Source organism: Thamnophis elegans, chromosome 4, assembly GCF_009769535.1.
Source record: "Thamnophis elegans isolate rThaEle1 chromosome 4, rThaEle1.pri, whole genome shotgun sequence".
Lineage (NCBI taxonomy): Eukaryota > Metazoa > Chordata > Lepidosauria > Squamata > Colubridae > Thamnophis > Thamnophis elegans.
In genome coordinates this window covers 59,074,741-59,088,293 of record NC_045544.1, presented here as the reverse complement: position 1 = coordinate 59,088,293, position 13,553 = coordinate 59,074,741, and the positions used below count along the sequence as shown (strand labels likewise).

The 13,553-nt window shown below is 41.9% G+C and overlaps 1 pseudogene; it reads right to left on the bottom strand.

The window, feature by feature from the left end:
* LOC116507290 overlaps window positions 1–12,560 on the bottom strand; it is a 44,818-nt pseudogene extending 32,258 nt beyond the window's left edge.
* Between the last annotated feature and the right edge of the window lie 993 nt (window positions 12,561–13,553).

Sequence of the window (13,553 nt, the reverse complement as noted above, 5' to 3'; positions counted from 1 at the left end):
TACATCCTGCTAAGATTGTGACTGGCCTCCTACAACACACTGAATGCCACACTTCCTACCCCCGTGCTAGATTAATGCAGTGTCCTAAACTAAAATTTTGAGTTACTTAAGAATTTTCTTGAACACCATGAATAAAAATAGATTATGAGGTATCCATCTCTGCCTCGGCTGAAAAAACCACTAGCAGAGCAGCCTTGTCTAAATGAATAAATGTTTTTGTTCCACATTAGTAAGCAGCCTGCATCATGGTGTTTGATTAACAGTACTGAATCTGAACACAAAGAGGCAATGTTCACAACAATATAAAGCATTGTAGGTCCAATTTTCTATTATTCTTCTCTGATGAGACTTTGATTTAGGTTTAGGTTTTAATTTTATTTGTATGCCGCCCTTTTTCCCTGAAGGGACTCAGGGCGGCTCACAACTCAAAAAGGGAGGGGAAATACAACAGAATACCAAAAACATAAAACCATACATAGTTAAAAGCACAACAATCATACCATTCGAAGTGGGGCAGCGAGTCTTTAGCCCCAGGCCTGTCGGAACAGCCACGTTTTAAGGGCTATGCGGAAGGCATATCTGCACTCTAATTTTATATCTGCACTCTAATTTTATTTTATTTATTCACCAGTTTTAAGAGTAATACAACTTTACAAAGCCTGGAAGAGAGGGCAAAAATATTTCAATAATCCTGATACCTATCAGTCAAAAGGACATAGTGTATACACATATGTTTATGTGCATGAATGTATGTTTGGTTCCTCAAGCACGTTTTTTTAAAAAAAAAGCTGTTAAGCAATGGTTTAAAAGTACGGATGAATAAATGAGGCCCCAGCAGCATTTGGCACAAGGAGAGAAAAGTCTTGCCTTAACCTAAATCAAATATATGTCGAAACAATTTCCATAGGTTTAATAAAGCAATAACCTAGACTTTTAAGTGTGGGAACAGAAGTAATTTACTCTTAAATCATTACCCACAAATGATTAAAATCCGGGAGATAATTAGGGCCTTTTCTAGATTTGTGAATAAAGTGGAAAAAAAATTGTCACCTTAATTACAATTCACAATTCCCACCTTATTGGGGTGGGGGGAAACAAACAATTGTAGAAAGTTAGCACCCACTCCTACTAGAAGAATGAAATATTTTAGGAAATATTAAATAGGTAGAATAGAGCCAAGGTGGCGCAGTGGTTAAATGCAGCACTGCAGGCTACTGCTAGATCAGCAGGTCAGCGGTTCAAATCTCACCATGGAAAGTTTACCATGTTGTTGCTAGATTGGTATTCATAATGGCGATGGGCCATCTATTCCTGATCTTACAAGATGTTTGCCACAGACAGGAATACAGGGAGAGAATGAACTATGTTAAACACTTTCTGTAATGTTTTTTGTCACTACAAATACAAATAATAGTTTCTTCCTGTTTCCCCAAAAAAAACAACTGGACTTTCTTGCTTTATTCTTTGGAAATTGAAAATCCAGAAAAATCCAAAATGGAATCCAAGAAGCTTCTTCAGTTCTGACTGACTTCTTTGCAGTCATCTGGCTGTTAGTTCTTGAGAATCATTGAGGCTATTTGTGGGTTTTTCTGTGTCCTCAGGGTCACCTGAATCAGAGTATAAATGGGTATGGGACCTTCTTGGGACTGCTGAAAAGACTCCATTGTAAACAGGAAGATAGGTAGGGTTGTATCCCACACCTTCTTGGTTAAGAAGTGAAACATTTTCAAAGAAAAATAGGTTCATTTGCCTTTTGGGACAAAAAGCACCTTTGGGACAACCATGACCTGGATGATTGAGAATTCCCATAGATATTTTATTATTGCTCTTACTCTTTGCACTTTGCAAAAAAATGCTTATCCTGAAAGCATGCTAGCATGAATGCATATATATTTATTTTAAAAAGTTGGATGAAAATTTGAGTATTAGGGTAAGAGTTTGAAGACAAGAGGGATTCTATAAAGTTTTTAAAAACGAAAACTAGAAGGATGGTGCAGCTTTGGCAGGAAATGTGAGAGAAGGAACTGGGAACGTTTTTAGCTTCTTAGGGCGAGGAATAGCGGAATCCCTGTTGCTTTCAGCTAAGCTAACAAATCCCACTGAGAATCATACACTGGAAAACAACAACATATTCAAGAACAAAGCACCATGGAAAGAAAAAATAAATAAAGCTTTATTTTATTTATCCTCTCTTCTCCTCATCCAGAGGAAAGTGGTTTTTTTTTAACCACTGGTCTTTTTAACAAGCTTTAAACAAATTTTAAGAAACTCAACAAAGAACAAGTCAAAACGACAATGATACCTGCAGGTACATAAAGCAAATAAAATAATACAAGGTCATTGCAAGCCAAAATTTGAGTGCAGATTTTAATCTTGTTTATTCCCATCAAAACCTGCCCAAATATTGGATTTTTTTAAAAACAGATAATTCCGTTGTAAGGTTATTTTCCTAAGTGGTGGACTATCCAGGCCAATTCAGAATAGTTAGCAAATATGTAAGACATGAACTCTATATGTAGATGTTGTTCCAAACTTCATAAAGGTCTGTTCCTCATATTACACTTCACCTGTAGTTGTATGTTAGTCTGTTATTCTGTTCTTTTACAATACTTCTGAAATAGATACCATGTTTCCCCAAAATAAGAGAGGTTTCTTTTGACCCCCGAAATAAGCGCTTGGCCTTATTTCAGGGAAATGTTCTTATTTTTGTGGTGCATGGTCACCTCATGGCTGCTGCCATGTTGCAATATTTTCAGGGAGGGCTTATTTGGGGGGGAGGGTATTATTTTAGCACATGCTGTCAAAAGCCCGATTGGGCTTATTATCCAGGAAGTTTATTTTCAGGGAAAAGTGGTTATTATAAGTAGTCTTGAATTTACCATCACAATTGGGATTGGAACTTTTGTTAGAAAAGTGATGTGGCTGTTAAGTAACTTAAGTGAGTTGTGCCCAACCTTTTTTGCCATTGTCATTAAGTGAAACACTGCAGTTATTAAGTGAATCATTGACTTTAAGTGAATTCATCTCTCCCCCCCCTAACTTTGTTTTGCCAGAATCCAGCTGGAAAAGTCACAAAATGGGGATTATGTAAATACATGGAAATTGCCAGCTCCCAAATTTTGATCTCATGACCAGAGGGTTGCAGTCATAAAAGCAGGACTGATCATAAGTCACTTTTTTCAGCATCATCATAAGTTTGAACAATAAGTAAATGAGTGGTGGTGAAGTCAAATACTTACTTCTTGTAATTGGAAGCCTCAAATAATTATGGATAGCAAACTGTAATAACAATACCGTATTTTCACGACTATAAGCCGCACTGAAAATCCTAAAATTTGATAAAAAACCGGCAGTGCGGCTTATAACCCGGTGCGCTTTATATATGGAAAAAGATTGAAATCCTCTCCCTCCGATTTTACGCTCAAACTTGAATGGGGAGGAATTGGGGATTTTGCAGTATCCTACCCCTGGAGTGGGGAGGAAATGTGGATTTCATAGTATCCTTCCCCTGGAATGGGGAGGGAATGGGGATTTCATAGTATCCTTCCCCTGGAATGGGGAGGAATTGGGGATTTTGCAGTATCCTACCCCTGGAGTGGGGAGGAAATGTGGATTTCATAGTATCCTTCCCCTGGAGTGGGGAGGGAATGGGGATTTCATAATATCCTTCCCTGGAGTGGGAGGAAATGTGGATTTCATAGTATCCTTCCCCTGGAGTGGGGAAGGATTTGGGGATTTCATAGTATCCTTCCCCTGGAATGGGGAGGAATTGGGGATTTTGCAGTATCCTACCCCTGGAGTGGGGAGGAAGGAATGTGGATTTCATAGTATCCTTCCCCTGGAGTGGGGAGGGAATGAAGATTTCATAGTATCCTTCCCCTGGAGTGGGGGAGGAAATGTGGATTTCATAGTATCCTTTTTCCCCTGGAGTGGGGAGGATTTGGGGATTTCATAGTATCCTTCCCCTGTAATGGGGAGGAATTGGGGATTTTGCAGTATCCTACCCCTGGAGTGGGAGGAAATAGGATTTCATAGTATCCTTCCCTGGAGTGGGGAGGAAATGTGGATTTCATAGTATCCTTCCCCTGGAGTGGGAGGATTGGGGATTTCATCACAGTAATCCTTCCCCCTGGAGTGGGGAGGGAATGTGGATTTCAAAGCATTTTAAACTATACCTTATAACCTTCCAAATGGAATAATAATAATATAAGAATGGCAAAGAAAAAGAATAATTATGCTTTATATTTTTACTGTCATTTATTATCTTACAGGCAGGCAGGCTAGGAAACGGAATGAACGAGTGGCCAGGGCAGACTATGGAAACGGAATGCAGGCAGGGGGGGAAACGAAATGAACGAGTGGCCAGGCAGGCTAGGAAAAGGAATGCAGGCAGGGGGGGAAACGGAATGAACGAGTGGCCAGGCAGGCTAGGAAACAGAATGCAGGCAGGGGGGGAAACGGAATAACGAGTGGCCAGGCAGGCTAGGAAACGGAATGCAGGCAGGGGGGGGAAACGGAATGAACGAGTGGCCAGGCAGGCTAGGAAACGGAATGCAGGCAGGGGGGGAAACGGAATGAACGAGTGGCCAGGCAGGCTAGGAAACGAAATGCAGGCAGGGGGGGAAACGGAATGAACGAGTGGCCAGGCAGGCTAGGAAACGGAATGCAGGCAGGGGGGGAAACGAAATGAACGAGTGGTCAGGCAGGCTAGGAAACGGAATGCAGGCAGGGGGGGAAATGGAATGAACGAGTGGTCAGGCAGGCTAGGAAACGGAATGCAGGCAGGGGGGGAAATGGAATGAACGAGTGGCCAGGCAGGCTAGGAAACGGAATGCAGGCGGGGGGGAAACGGAATGAACGAGTGGCCAGGCAGGCTAGGAAACGGAATGCAGGCGGGGGGGAAAATGTTGCAAAAAAAACATTATAACCCGGTGCGCTTTATATGAAAAAGTTTGAAAAATTAACGTTAACTGATACTGCGGCTTATAATCCGGTGCGCCTTATGGTCGTGAAAATACGGTATATTAGCACACTAGCTTATATTTATTTGATGTTGCAGTGTGAAAGATAAAGAGAACGTGTAAAAACATTTGTACTCCGTTAAGCTTTGCTTAAGGGATGCGGTAGCCCAGTAGCTAAGACGCTGAGCTTGTTGATCTGTGGGCAGGTTGGCAGTTCGAATCTCTAGCACTGCATAACGGAGTGAGTTCCCATTACTTGTCCCAGCTTCTGCCAACCTAGCTGTTCAAAAGCATGTAAAAATGCAAGTAGAAAAATAGGAACCACCTTTGGTGGGAAGATAACTGCGTTCCGTGCGCCTTTGGCATTTAGTCATGCCGGCCACATGACCACAGAGACATCTTCAGACAGTGCTACCTCTTGGCTTGAAATGGAGATGAGCACCGCCCCCTAGAGTCGGGAACGACTAGCACATATGTGTGAGAGGAACATTTATCTTTACCTTTTTAAGCTTTGCTTAAACTCACTTAGATTATCAAATGTTCAATTCTTCAGTTCAGTTAGAAGTGTAAAGTATCCAGAAATGCCCATATACACCACCTATATGGGGAGTCTAAGTGTATGTATAACTTTATACAAATACCAACCAGAGATGAAGTTTCATATTGAATGGCCAGGGTCTAGTTTTCTGGCATCCTGATGTTTGTAGGCAGCTGTGGATGATATCTTCAAAATGAGCAAGAGCACCAAAAAACTAGACTTGGCTATTCTGCCCAAACCTCATCATTGGTTGATTGACACCACTGTAAAATCTAATATTATACAAGTTTGTATATGCATATGCAGACCTATTCTCATAAATTGCAAAAAGCTAGCACAAGTTGAACAGTGATGGAATTAAAAAAAAATCGATTCTGTGGGTGTGGCTTGTTGGGCGGTATTTACCAGTTCTCCTAACTACTCAAAAATTCTGCTACCAGTTCTCCAGAATTGGTCAGAACCTGTTGAATACCACCTCTGAGGTAGAACCTATAATTACTTTAGTCTTCGGTATTAGAATTAGAATTAGAATTGATTTTATTTGTAGGCCGCCCTTTTCCCTGAGGGGACTCAGGGCGGCTCACAGAAACCAGGGAGAGGGGAATACAAAACAATACAATACTAAAACAACAACACATAATAAAATAATACACAACATGCATACAACATTCGGGCGGGGCAATGGTCCTTATCCCCAGGCTGACGGGCGAGCCAGTTCTTCAAGGCTATGCGGAAGGCCTGGACGGTGGAGAGGGTGCGGATCTCTACGGGGAGCTCGTTCCAAAGGGTCGGGGCCGCTACTGAGAAGGCCCTCCTCCTTGTGGTTGCCAGCCGGCATTGGCTGGCCGATGGGATGCGGAGGAGGCCTAACCTATGAGATCTTATAGGCCGTAGGGAGGTAATTGGCAGAAGGCGGTCTCTCAAGTATCCAGATCCACTGCCATGTAGGGCTTTATGGGTGGTCAATAGCACCTTGAAGCGCATCCGGAGATCGACAGGTAGCCAACGCAGCTCGCGGAGGATAGGTGTAATGCGGGTGAATCGAGGTGCACCCGCGATCACTCGCGCGGCTGCGTTTTGTACTAGCTGAAGTCGCCGGATGCTCTTCAAGGGCAGCCCCATGTAGAGCACATTGCAGTATTCCAGCCTAGAAATCACGAGGGCCCGAGTGACAGTTGTGAGCGCCTCCCGGTTCAGGTAGGGTCGCAACTGGCGCACCAGGCGTACCTGGGCGAATGCCCCCCTGGTCACAGCCGCTATATGATGGTCGAATGACAGCTGTGGATCCAGGAGGACTCCCAGGTTGCGAACCCTCTCTGAGGGGTGTAGAATTTGACCCCCCAGCCTGAGTGTTGGATTAATGGCCGAATTTTTGGGAGGAAAACACAACAGCCACTCGGTCTTTTCTGGGTTGAGCACAAGCTTGTTAATCCTCATCCAGTCCATGACGGCTTCGAGCCCCCGGTCCATTACGTCAACCGCTTCATTGATTTGGCACGGGGCGGACAGATACAATTGAGTATCGTCCGCATATTGATGGTATCTAATCCCGTGCCTACGGATGATCTCTCCCAGCGGTTTCATGTAAATGTTAAATAGTAGGGGGGATAAGACCGAACCCTGCGCACCCCATATTTTAGGGGCCTTGGGGACGATCTCTGCCCTCCCACTAACACCGACTGCGACCTGTCCGAGAGGTAGGAGGAGAACCACCGTAACACGGTGCCTCCCACTCCCACCTCCCGCAGTCTTCGCAGAAGGATACCATGGTCGATGGTATCGAAAGCCGCTGAGAGGTCAAGGAGGACCAGGATGGAGGGATGTCCTTCATCTCTGGCTCTCCAGAGATCATCCATCAATGCGACCAAGGCGGTTTCAGTGCTGTAACCGGGTCTGAAGCCTGACTGGAAGGGGTCTAGATAGTCTGCTTCCTCCAAGGACCGTTGGAGCTGGAAGGCCACCACCTTCTCAACAACCTTCCCCAAAAAGGGGAGGTTGGATGTTACTTTTCAGAACCGTCTGCTGTTTCACACTCAGGTCCTGATGACAAAAAACAATATGCCTGAATTCATATCCTCTACCAATCCATCACCATCACAAACATTCCTTATGCTTTTATTCATAAAGACATTAAATAGAAAAGGATACTTATCTAACCTCCTGTGCAATGTATGTATTGTCAACATGCTTTATTTAAATCATACACCACATGTAGTTGCATATATCAATCAAACTTCAATTCCATACTGTCACAAAAATTCCATACAGGTAGGCCTCAGCTATCAACAGTTTAGTGACCGTTCAAAGTTACAGCAGTATTGAAAAAAGTGACTTATGGCCATTTTTCTTACAATCACTGTGGCATCCCTGTGGATGATCAAAATTCAGATATTTGGCAACTGAATCATATTTTTATGATGGTGGAGGTGCCTTGGGTTTATACGATCATCATCTGTGACTTTCTGACAAGCAAAGTCAATTTTTAGGAGTAACATTTTTCAAACCAGCAGAATAGGTGCAGGAATAAGTACACAAATACACCATCAGCGAACCACATCCATATTTCAATATTTCTTTGGTGTATGATTTTTTTGCAGCCTTCCCGGCTTTCAGCATTCTCACAGCTTTTATAATTTTCCATAAAGTTTTTTCTTAGTCAAAAATATTCTCAGCATTTGTTTCAACTTGATTCTTTGACGTAATCACTATTATTCTGGAACCAATCTCTAAAATATTCGTTTCAGTATTGTCTCAATTCAGTTACACCCACGTTACACCTATCGGTACACCCACGTTACACCTATCCTCCGCGAGCTGCACTGGTTACTGATTGGTCTCCGGATATGCTTCAAGGTGCTAGTCGTCACTTATAAAGCCCTTCATGGTATTGGACCTGGGTACTTGAGAGACCGCCTGCTGCCAATTACCCCCAAAGACCCATTAGATCACACAGAGTAGGCCTCCTCCGGGTTCCGTCTACCAGCCAATGTCATCTGGCCACTACCCGGGGGAGGGCCTTCTCTGTAGCGGCTCCGGCCCTTTGGAACAAACTCCCCGCAGAGATTCGGACCCTCACCTCTCTCCAGGCCTTCCGAAAAGCCATTAAAACCTGGCTGTGTCGGCAGGCCTGGGGTCGATGAGTTCCCTTCCCCTCTCGAATCGTGTGGCTGTTGGTTGTTTTTTAAATGCCCTGTACTTTTGTAGTTTTTGTGTTTTTCCCTTCCCCTCCTTGGGTTTGTGTGCCGCTCTGAGTCCCGCAGGGAATAGGGCGGCATATAAATAAAATGAAACTCAAAACTCGAAACTCGAAACAGTTGCATCCCAAATCAATTGTTCCCTTATTTTTAAAACCTTCCACTTTAGTGGAGGCAGTTCAGTTTTCCTCACCCACTTTCAGAACAGTTTTTTTTCATTTCACCAATCCTTACTTTCTGTTATTCGTATTTAGTTTTAACAACATTGAATGATGGACCCACCTGTCTGCTAGGTAGCCAGCGAATATAGATCCAACCAGAAACCCACCATTCACAGCTGACTGAAACATATCTAGCTTCCAGGAATCTCCACAAACCAAGTTAAACTGAGGAGACAAAGAATCAGAAGTAAAATTAATTCTAATCATTAAGATAGTTAAGTTCAGAGAGAAATCTCCAAGTAAAGGGGAAGCAGATAAAATCAAAATAAACCAGATTCATCCCCACAACCCCCTGCCAACTGCTTTGCTCCAAATTTAGGAGAACAACTTCAAGTTGTTATTTTTGGTTTTACTCTGCTAAATCACTGTTTCTCAACCTTGGCAACTTGAAGATGTCTGGACTTCAACTCCCATAATTCAATTCAATTCTGAGAGTTGAAGTCCAGGCATCTTCAAGTTGCCAAGGTGGAGAAACACTGCACTAAATTATTGTTGAATAGGTCAGACCTTTAGTTTTCTGTTGGGATTCAAGCAATTAAGAAAGACAAAGGAATATACTCTTTAGCAAAATGTATGTATAGATGTATGTATGCATGCATGTATTAATTAATTTTTCCCCCTTATCTCATTTGTGTTCTGCCAGAAATATATGACTTCTCCTCAAGAGCTGTGGTGACACAGTGGTTATAATGCCATACTGCAGGTTAACTCTATACACAGCCAGGGTTTCATCCTGACTATTTCAATATTGACTCTGCCTTTCATCCTTCCTAGGTCAAGAAAATGAGGACCCAGATTGTTGGGGGCAACAGGCTGACTCTGTAAACTGCTTAGAGAGGGCTGTAAAGCGGTATATAAGTCCAATTGCTTTTGCTATTGTTATACCTATTGGGAAATTTCACTCTGCAAATAAAACAAAAAATGTTCATATAAGCCTTGGGAAGGCCTCACATGCTAGCAGCTACCTTGTGAAAGGCCAGACCAGGCATGCCTTGCCAACTGGGTGAAGAACATGGCAAAGGTCAGTTGGGGGCAGCCGGAATGGCAGAACGAGGGCAGTCAAGAGGCCAAAGATGGTGGGAGGTGGACATTTGAGAGGAATGAAGCAGAAGTGAGAGCATCAGGGCAGGAGCGAATCACCTAATGACAGCATGATTCTGTTCTAACAACTGCGATGGAGACTATCAGAATTGAGGTCAGTACATGGTGCAGTCACCTGATTTTTCGCTTTATACCTGCTTTGTTTAGTGATAGAAATTGGGACTGTCAGGGAAGAGGTTGCAGAAATGATATCTAGGAGCCGGGGTGAAATCCAGCATGTTCTGACAGGTTCTGGAGAACCAGTAGCGCAGATTTTGAGTAGTTTGGAGAACCGGCAAATGCTACCTCTGGCTGGCCCCAAAGTGGGGTGGGAATGGAGATTTTGCAATATCCTTCCCCCAGGAGTGGGGTGGGAATGGAGATTTTGCAGTATCCTTCCCCTGGCATGCCCACCAAGCCACACCCACCAAGCCACACCATAGAACCAGTAGTAAAAAAGAATTTCACCACTGCTAGGAGCTCTGATCCGCAGAAAGTTTAGGCAAGACAAACAGTGCAGAACTAAACTGTAGCAATTGAAGGTCCTCCACTCTTATCTCCAGAGGAGCAAGTCACAGTCCAGGAAATTACTACCACAAGTTCAGAAAACATGTCAAAGGGATTTCAAAATGAGGAAATAACAATTCAGCATTTTTAAAATAACAAGTGTGTTTCTTCATAACTATAGAAGATATGGATATCTTCCACAATATTAACGCTGGATTATATAACATGCATACATGTAGTCAAGACATTATGGCTATCTCTTTAATCCAGTTATCTATTCTGTGGATCCTTTAATGTCATAACCAGTAAATGCTTTCTCATCTTTGATTACCCTGCCCTTATGGATTGAGTTTTCAAACAAGTATCAGAATAGACCAGAAATGTGTTATAACAGTATCTGTGAAGACATTGAAGATGGAAACAGACATGGAAAAAACATCTCTAAACTAATTCCAACCTTGAATTCAGTGAATGACTGCAGTGAAGAGATTACAAATAATTTAAAAGCAATCAAACAAAAATTGAAGGAGTATGTTGAAAATTACAGTAGAGATATCAACATCCAGAATGCCTGGGAATATTCCCTAGTTACAAAAACCTCTAGGACTAGAAGATAAAGTTAGATCAGCTTTCTGGTCATTATCAATTTGGAAGGCTATGGGAAGATATGGAACACCCCTGAGATATAGCAAGCAAAAAAAAAAAGTTCTAATCAGGTTATGCCAGCAAATTTGGAGAAAATTGTGGTCAACAGATTGAAAGAAATCAATATACATCCCAATACAAAACAACCCCGAATATACAATCTGTCATATAAAATTCTTAATTTCACATGCTAGCAAATAGTGCTTGGCTTCACCCAACACAACTTAGAGCATTTTAAGGCCATTCACTCCCTCTCAGCTTTAAGAAGCAAGCTAATAAAGCATTTCCAAATCTTGTAACCAAACTGTATGTATTAGTCCAGGCAATCACTGGGAGTAAACATTGAATCAAAGCACATGTACACATGTGCGTGCACAAAAATGGAGAGAGAGATAAATCAGTTTAGATTTGCACATTATAATGTTTACAAAGTCTGAGGAAGCATATTCTAGAATTCTTTGTAGAAGCCATGGGAGAAATACATTTACTTTCTTGCTGAATAAATCCAAGTGGAAAAACATGACACATGGCATATATTTAAAAAAACAAAATCTTATATTATATTTGAATATTTTAAACAACTGCAAGACCTTACCTCAGTCCCAATGGACAAGATTGAAGCATCATAAAGCCAGCCATCTTGACAAGTGGTCAGAAGGAGGCTCCTGTTCTCTAGTCTGGTAAAGTCTTCCAGGGGATTTGTACAGCTCAGCCCACTTTCATTCCAGTTGACATTGTATCTCATACATTGAGGGGTGAAAGTATCCTCGTTGGATATCCCTTTGGGAACGGTGTGATTCAGTTCATCTTCAAGAGTCCAGCCACACGGTTGCTTAATTCAGCAACTCCTGGAGTCCGACAACGGTGCTCAGGTGTATACCCTAGGAAAACAACTCCTACGTAGACTGGGGCAAAGAGAACTGAGAGAAAGCAAATGAGAAAAAAGATTCTTTTCTGGAAGAAGTCAAATTCCCCAATGTGTTCCAAAAGATCATCAAAGTCAGGCATTTTGGATGAAGGCTGAGTCAATTGCAATCCAGTATTAAATTGTACTGAAAAGAGATGTGCTTATACAACAAGGCATTTAGCCCCAAGATAAAGAGTTAATTTATGAATGATTAAGCCATCCATTGCAATGTTTATAGATGTTTCACCAGAGGGAAGATCATCTCAGTAAGCTTCAAATATCTTTAGTGGCTTGTTTGACTTATTTAGCAGACAACCAGGTTGGTTATAAGCTTCTATGAAGTTTTCCAGAAATCATGATTTCTCTGGCTTGTTGTGGGTGAAAAATCAACTGGAACCAAGTGAACAATCTGAATTTATTCATCAAGGCAAATATCAGTGTGAACACCAGTAGTGCAATCAACAAACCTCTGGTGGAGGGTAAAGTCTCTTTCTCCTGCTTTCCTAGAATATTTATCCAGTGTTGGAGGCTCTTGTATAATCACGTACTCTCCATTCCATAGTACATTTATTCAAATGCTGTCCCTAATTTACCCTGTAATGAATATTCTAGGAAAAATCCATCATGCGATAGACTGGCAATCTGGAGAGAGGTACAATGACTCTATTACAATTTGACTTTCACAGCTATTCAACAGAGCTATCAGCTACTTGTTAATACTCTAGATTAGTACAATTTTACAATAATACTACTTTCTTATTATTTTTTAAAAGTCCGAACAACGTATACACAAATCACATACATATTATATAATATGGACACTATGTGAGTGTATATCTGTGTATACATAGGTAAAGGTTTCCCTCCCACATATGTGCTTATCGTTTCTGACTCTAGGGAGTGGTGCTCATCTCTGTTTCAAAACCGAAGAGCCAGCGCTGTCCAAAGATGTCACCATGATCACTTGGTCAGCATGACTAAACACCAAAGGTGCACGGAACACTGTTCCTCCCAAAGGTGGTTCCTATTTTTCTACATGCATTTTTACATGCTTTCGAACTGTTAGGTTGGAAGAAACTGGGACAAGTAACGGGAGCTTACTCTGTTATGCGGCACTAGGGACTCGAACCATCAAATTGCTGACCTTTCTGATCGACAAGCTCAGCGTCTTAGCCACTGAGCCACCACATCCCTTCTATGTATACATACACATACACATATTTCTTAATAAGGAAGTGTGTTATCCTAATTGATCCAGGGATCTTCTAACTTCTGAAATACCTAAGTCAACAAAGACATAATGGATCTCCATTGCTTAATTTCCAACATTTTTTTAGCACCTGCTAACAATCTAAGTAATACAATTTGAATTTCTATAATCAGAATCTTGCTACCACAGCAGTATTAATACTTTTTCCTAAAACTTATCTTCATTTTCATTAACTATTGCAGAATTGAGCACTCCTCTAAAAAAACCTTTCCTATTTCATTTATTCATAC